The sequence below is a fragment of the Ornithorhynchus anatinus genome, chromosome 6 (assembly GCF_004115215.2).
Source record: "Ornithorhynchus anatinus isolate Pmale09 chromosome 6, mOrnAna1.pri.v4, whole genome shotgun sequence".
In the NCBI taxonomy this organism is placed as follows: domain Eukaryota; kingdom Metazoa; phylum Chordata; class Mammalia; order Monotremata; family Ornithorhynchidae; genus Ornithorhynchus; species Ornithorhynchus anatinus.
The window spans coordinates 35641907-35649239 of record NC_041733.1 but is presented as its reverse complement, the minus strand read 5'-3'; positions in this window follow the sequence as shown (position 1 = coordinate 35649239).

Below are 7333 nucleotides of genomic sequence, written 5' to 3'. Positions count from 1 at the left end.
AAAGAGAAGTTGAGTGACTTGCCCAAGCACACAAGTGGAGAAGTCAGGATTACAACCCAGGCCACCTGGATCCCAGCCCTGTGCTTTATCCAGTAGGCCACGCTGCATCCTAAGCACAGCCTGACAACACTACCACCAGACCACCGAAACGACCTGATGTTTGGCTTCTGGAGAATGGAGAGAACTGCAGGGACCTCAGCAGTATCCTTAGAGAAACCTTGATGGTACACCGGTTTAAGGATATGACACTACATGAAGCTCCAGTGTCAAGAGCAAATGAGCATTTCGCCATGACTGCTCATCACTCACCTATCAAGAATCTGGCCTGTGGCAAGTCAGTTAACCACCACTTGTCTGATGAAAATGACTCAGAAACTAAACAGCGTGGCCTAGTAGAGAGCGCAGGCCAGGGAACCAGAGGACCTGGGTTCTAATCCCTGCTCGGCCACAAGTAACTTAACTTCTTTGTGTCAGTTACCTCATCTGTAAAACGGGGATTAAGACCATGAGCCTTCTGTGGGACATGGACTGTTGTCCAACCTAATTAGTTTGCAAATGGCTTAACTTCTCATCAGTTTCTTCATCTGTTACAATAGGGACAAGTTTCCATATTCTCCTGCTCCCTTAGAATGTGAGCCCCATCTGGGAAGATTGACTTTGTTCAATCTGACTGCACTGTACTTAGCCCAGTGCTTAGTACAGTGCTTGACTTATTAAACACCAAAGTTTCAACATGCCACTGGACAAATTCTCCCCAAACCTCTGGGGGCCGTACCAACTTTTTTCCAAGTTGAGTTTAAACTCAAGTGACAAGTCAAAAAACGTCAGCCACTTTCCTACTCCATACTCAGGTGGCAGGTGAGCTGTCAATTGTCAAACCCACAAAAATAAACCTGGTAATTAGCTTGCTATGTGGTAAAACTCAGCAAACATACACTGATCTCTCCTTATGCATTTAAATTGCATGTCTAACAGGCGTCTCCTTTTGTGCCTCTGCATTTTCCTAATTATTTTAATTGCTAATGTAATTATCATTTGTCAGTTTAGAAATTAAGGAGAAACAATGATGGATTCCAGACTCTGGTATTTATTCTTGACTTTAATAACTTTGCTTATTACCCCATTTGCACGGCAATGATGTTCTTCAGGTGTGCATTCTTATTAAATAAGCAGCTAAAATCTTTATTTTTTTTTTGCTTCAACTGAAATGACAACTCTCAGGTGAAGTGACCTACTTACTAGTTGAAAATCACCCACTGATGTCCAAATTACTTCCCATACGAAGGCCCAGGGAAGTGGGAGGGCAAAATGCTTTTCAGAGATTTCTGGGGGATAAAAAGGATAGAAATTGAAAAGCAAGTTTGAAACTAAGTTTGCAAAAGTTTTGAAGACCTGCTGTTCAACCCTTTCGATGTTTACTCTCTTTCTTTCCCAGATCTGCAATTAAGCCTTCCAGCTCTCTGACCCGGGTGACTGTCCACAACGCACCAAAACAAAGCTTCTCTCTTGAGGAAGCTCTTGTCAGCACCTAGGAAACTGAGAAATGCCAGGGATGGGGTTTCAGAATCAAAAGTTCTCCACAGATAAAACAGCCCATCTGAACCAAATCTATTCTTGGAAAAGCCTACCTTCCCAAACCTTGAAAGCATCCCCCACAACAAACTGGTCTTGAGCATGTTCAAAGTAAGTTCAAATGCCTTGGGATGTTTGGCAGGGTGCAAAAGTTCAATTGCGGAGGAGGAGGAGAGGAGAAGAAGAGGAGGAGGAGGAGAAGGAGGAGAAGGGAGGAGAAAGAAGAGTTGGAGGAGGAAGAGGAAGGAGGGAGGAGAAGGAGAGAGAAGAAAGAGAAGGCGGGACGAGGAGAAGAAGGGAGGAAAAAAGAAGGGAAGGAGGAGTAGGAGGAGAAGGGAGAAGGAGGAAGGAGTTGAATAAGGGAAAAAAAGGGAGGAGGAGGAAGGACAGGAACAAGGTGGAGAAGGAGAGGAGGGGGAGGATGAGAAGAAGAAGAAATTGCTCTAATTCCCTACTGGCAGTTGTTCAGATGTTTCTTGGCTTCCTAGCTCCCGGCCATCAGGGTTGCTTCAAGTTTACTGAGCAACCGAGCTCATGCATCTATTATTTGGCCAAAGGGAACTTCTGACAGAAAAGAGAATGCAGATATGTTGATGCTTCCCATCCATCCGCAATAAAGCTCCGGACTATAAACTATTAACAGGAGTAAAGTGGCCAAACTTTTCTCTCTCCAAGCAGAAATCCTCCAGTTTCACATCTTTTATGGTGTCAGGTCTTTTATGGTGCTGGGCTTCCAAGGGCGTAACTTTTCCAATGGGGGTGGGGTTTCCCCTATGGCAGGGAAAACTGGCATCCCCTCCTACTTCTCTCCCCCTACAGGAAGTGGCATCAAGATGAGTTGGGCTGTTACGGCAGAAGCCGACTTCCCGGCCAGAAGAATGCCTCTCCCTGCCCCGTCATGCTGCTGCTCTCAATTTGTCAACTGTCCCATGTTGGACCACCCTTGTGCATGAGAGCAAACAGAATCTGGGATTTACAGGCTCCTGGCATCTCCGTGAGTAATGAAGGGGCAACCCAAAACCTTCTCTTTTTGAATTCCGATTTTTTTCCTGTAGGAATTGGTTTCCATGTGTGAAACAGTGGCTAAAATAAACACTGATCTGTCGAAAGCTTAGTTATTGGAGGAGAAACACTGGGTTGCGAGGAAGGGTCTTCATGTGGTTAGTTCAGACTGGGAAATGAGGAAATCAAAGATTTGCCTTTCCATTCCATCATCATCATCAACAGTATTTGTTGAACACTTACTGTGTGCAGAGCACTGTACTAAGCACTTGGGAGAATAAAATACAACAGAGTTGGTAGACATGCTCCCTGCCCACAACGAGTCAATACCAGCTCTTCTTTTTCTCTTCTCCTATTGTGAAATGATTTTCTGACAAGTGACATGTAAAGGCAAGGTACGGGGCTGTTTGGCTGCAATTCTGTGCTGGATACATCATCAAAGTGGCCTGATCTTGGCATCGGTGACAAACAAACGGTAGCGCTGCTGTTTCTAGTTGGGCTAATTCACTCAAAAGACAAGGGTGTGAAGGGGCAGGATTCTTCTAGAAAACAACACCAAAGCTTGAAAAAGCAAAGGGCTGACAACTGCTGAACCTCATGTCACTTAATTCCTGCAAACCAAAAAAATATCATCTTGATGACAAGGCTTCTTAATGATAGTAATGGTGATCTTCTGCCCGCTCAGTTTCTATTTAAACCCAATAAAATGCACACACATTATCAGAATCAAGCTCTTAATCTTTTTCCCACTCTTTCATCTCTCTCGCTTGAATATTAAGTGACAGAGAATAACAATGCAAGCAGATGAAAATGAGGATAAGCCACTTCTTTTGGACAATTATGCCTTATAACCACAAATTGCATAATTACAAGAACATATAAAACTATTTGAGCTCTTCTGGAATGTGGCTTTGAATCTTATAGTGAGTGCTATGGGCAATCACATAAATAGCAGGCCTGTGGATTGCGTGAAAATGGGAACCTTAATTCACATTAGACACATTTCTGAATGTCTCAGAGAAGAAAGAAAAACTATGTCCACTTTTATGAGCATCAATACCAGAGACTCCTGAGGAGCCTGGAAACCCCTAAGAAAGAGCCATCTGAACAAAACCTAAACACAGATTACTGTTCATAAGTGAAATGTGAGGACCCTGTTAGCGGAGCGAAACATTCACAGCACAGTTGGGTGATTCATTTACAAAGCCTGCCCCCTCCCACAAAAAACTCCTGCAAAATCTTGGAAACCAGAGGCCTATTTTCATTTAAGATCTCATGAAGGTTGGTGTAGAACAAGTCCACAAATATGCTTCTCTACAGAGATCCTACATGCTACAAAGCAGCAGCATTTAGCCAATTGGCGTCTTGGAAACTGCAAGGTTTCCTGTCGGACCTTTCTTTTCCCCACAAATTACGTGTGGGTGTCTGACGTTGAGTCATTCTGACAAAGATGCTCTCACCAGTGGCAAATCAACTTAAATTCCCACCACTATATTACTTACAGGGGGTGAAGAAATAATTCCATTTCTTTATGTGTTGGCTTTTCAACAAGAGGGATACATCTTTCTGAGGGAGAAGGGATAGTTCTTTTGATTTAAACCATCTACTTATAACAGAGCCTGCATTCAAACGGAAGGCATCATGGTGGCCAGAAAACTTGATAGAGCACGGGGAGGAAGAGGGAACAGGAGGAATTCAGCAACCTCAGTTGCAGACAAATCCTTAGGCAGACACGTGGTGTCAGTCTGAAAAGAATGACGACCAAGCGATCCTTCTGAAGAGCTATCCTATGAAATGGCACCAAATCATTGATTTAGACCTAATAAAGTGGAAAAGCAACACCTTTTACTGAGCCATGTTTCCAATCGGCTCTGTGCAATCCCAGGAATGTGTGACTGAGGGGATGTAACTCTCCCTTTACCAACACATATAACCATGTCACCCAGCATCAGTGTTGGGACAACCGGGAACCTTTTCGTTCCCTCTCGGCAACCGAAGGAGCGCAGAAGGAGAAGGCCGATGGGCTAAAAATCTCTGAACATTAGGTCCTTCAAATGACTAGTCTGGAATACTGTGGGACTTGTTCTGAGCATGCTCCATCCCTGTGAGAATGTGCAAGCATTTAAAGTGAGCAAGAATATCTGAGGATCAGTGTTCAGGCAGATTGAACTATGTCACCTTAAGAGCCCCAATTCTGGAACGTTTGTATAATTTTCTACAATTACTCAAGAAAGCTGCAAAACTCTGGCATTGCCATGGATAAACTAGAATATATGGTTAGTTTTGCTCTAATGGTAAAAGAAGGCAAGGCCATCCAAAATTCAATAATCAATCAATTAACTGACTTATCGAGTATCTACTGTGTGCCCACACTGTTTCTAAGCTCTTGGGAGAGGACAGTACAACAGAGTTGGTAGACATGTTCCCTGCTCTCAACGAGCTCACAATAATAATAATAATGGCGGTTTTGGTTAAGTGCTTACTTTCTGCCAATTACTGTACTAAGCATTGGTAAAGTTACAAGATAATCAGTTTGACACAGTCCCTATCCAACGTGGGGTTCACGGTCTAAGTCGGAGGAAGAACAGGCATTGACTCCAATTTTATAGATGAGGAAGCTGAGGCCCAGAAAAGGTAAATGACTTGCCCAAGATGGCACAGCAGGGAAGTGGCAAAACTAGGATCAGGACCCAGTTCCTCTGACTCCCAGACCCGTGTTCTTCCCACTAGGCCTAGCTCCTTTCAAATAACCAATGTTCCATTTCAGTGTTCTCGACTGTTCTTCTAAAAGATTAAGGACCACAAAGAAAAAGAGTTTAAGCAAGCTCCATTCATGCAAAGTGTAGAGCTACTGAACGCATTCAAAGATGCCATTTTCTGAAGATGACCTCTACCCTGAATGTGAGTTTGGCTCCAAAAATCATTTCTTGCTTCCATTCAAAAAGACTGCCCTTGGGTTAAAGGCTGCAGCCCCCATCTGTAGCGTTGGGGACTTGTGATTTTGGCTCCAGTGATACCCAATCTTCTCTCAGGTACTGTTCCAAAGACACTGCCCCACTCCTGATTGCTCCAGAGTGGCTGACATGCCTTCTGCAGTAGTTCTTTAAACTGTCCACAATTCTGGCACACTATCAGAGGTCACGTTTCACCCCGTTCGGGAATGGGGAAACAATTGGCACTGAACAGATGGCATTTACTAGTGGGTCAAGCTCTAACATACGCTCAATGAAGTTCTACTAGCTGACTGCACTAAGAGTTATTATTAGACCCAGGCCCAGCAATGTCAACCTTCTGGTGAGAAAGAGTGAAGAACGATTGCTCTTGGCATAACCAGCATAACTATTCTGGTCAAAAATAACTGGACTGTTCTCACGTGGGCAGTAAGTACTAAACACACACCTGGCGAGATATTTTAAAACTTCAGCCAATAGGACAAAACACTTCACTTTGCCTAATGAACACTTTGGTTTTAAAATTTCTACTTTTTGATGCTCATCCAATGGATTAAACCAAGTGAGGTCTCAATGTTTACAGTGGTTGTTTTCCAAAATAATATAAGGTTGTCAACTTCAATAATAACCCAGAAGTCTATTTTTAAGTTTTTTTATGACGCTTCTTTTCTCAAAATCATGTTCAATGTCCAATAGAAACAGAATTTGCCTGGCAGAGTATTACTGGAAAGATACAGACTTTGTGAATGCAATGCAACTTTTTTTTTCCTCTCAGTGAAAAATGATTTCCTAAATTCAAATATTCATCAAATTAAAGTAACATCACAGACAGCTATTAAAAATATACCGGGCCATAAGCACTTTAGCCACTTCTTATCAATGTCTCAGCACCTTGGAAAAGGGAGGAACAGCCGAGAGTCATTGCTGGGCTGTGGAGGCATAGCCGGGCTCCTGTGGACAACTGGAGGCTTTGGATAGGGCGGCCATTCATCTGGTTTTATATGGACAGTCCAAATTTCGGCTAGCCCGTCCTCTGTTGGGTACCAATACGACACCGGACACCTTTAAGTGCAGTATTTCTAACTTTAAATGACCCAAACTATATAGGCTCTAAAATTGTGCATAAATGACCTTTGGGTGTGCATGTCTTTAGGACATTGTTATAAACCTTTTTATACTTTGAAGTTACTATTATTTATTTAAATGAAAATATGGAGGGGGACGGCCTGGCAAAGGGATGTCTGGTATGGAGGAGGGGGAGACAGCTGGGTTGTTATTTTTTTTAATGGAATTTGTTAAACGCTTACTATGCGCCAAGCACAGTTCTACGGGTTGTTGTGGGGAGCTGGGCAGGGCAGAGTCACAGAGAAGTTAAGTGATTTGCCCCAGGTCACACAGAAGGCAAAGGGGCTGAGACAGAACTAGGAAAGGAGTCTCCTGACTCTTTTTCCCACACTTTTCACGCTAGGCCTCAGGCATGATCTCCCTAAATTCTTCTCTGTTCCTTCTGCACCCTCTTCAACTCTCCCATCTTTCCCAGAAGTACCTCAGGAGGAGATCTCTTGCCTTCTCTCAAAATCCACCCCCTCATCTGTGCACCTGACCGTATCAAAGCACTTTCCCCTCCTTTCTTCCCTCCCTGACCACCATCTTCAACTGTCCATTCTCCAGTGGCTTCTTCCCCACTGCTTTCAAACATGCCATGCCCATTGTAAAAGCCCTCCCCTGACCCCACAGCTCCATCCAGTTATTGCCCCATCTCCCTCCTACCATTCCTTTCCAAACTCATTGAGCGAGTTGTCTACACC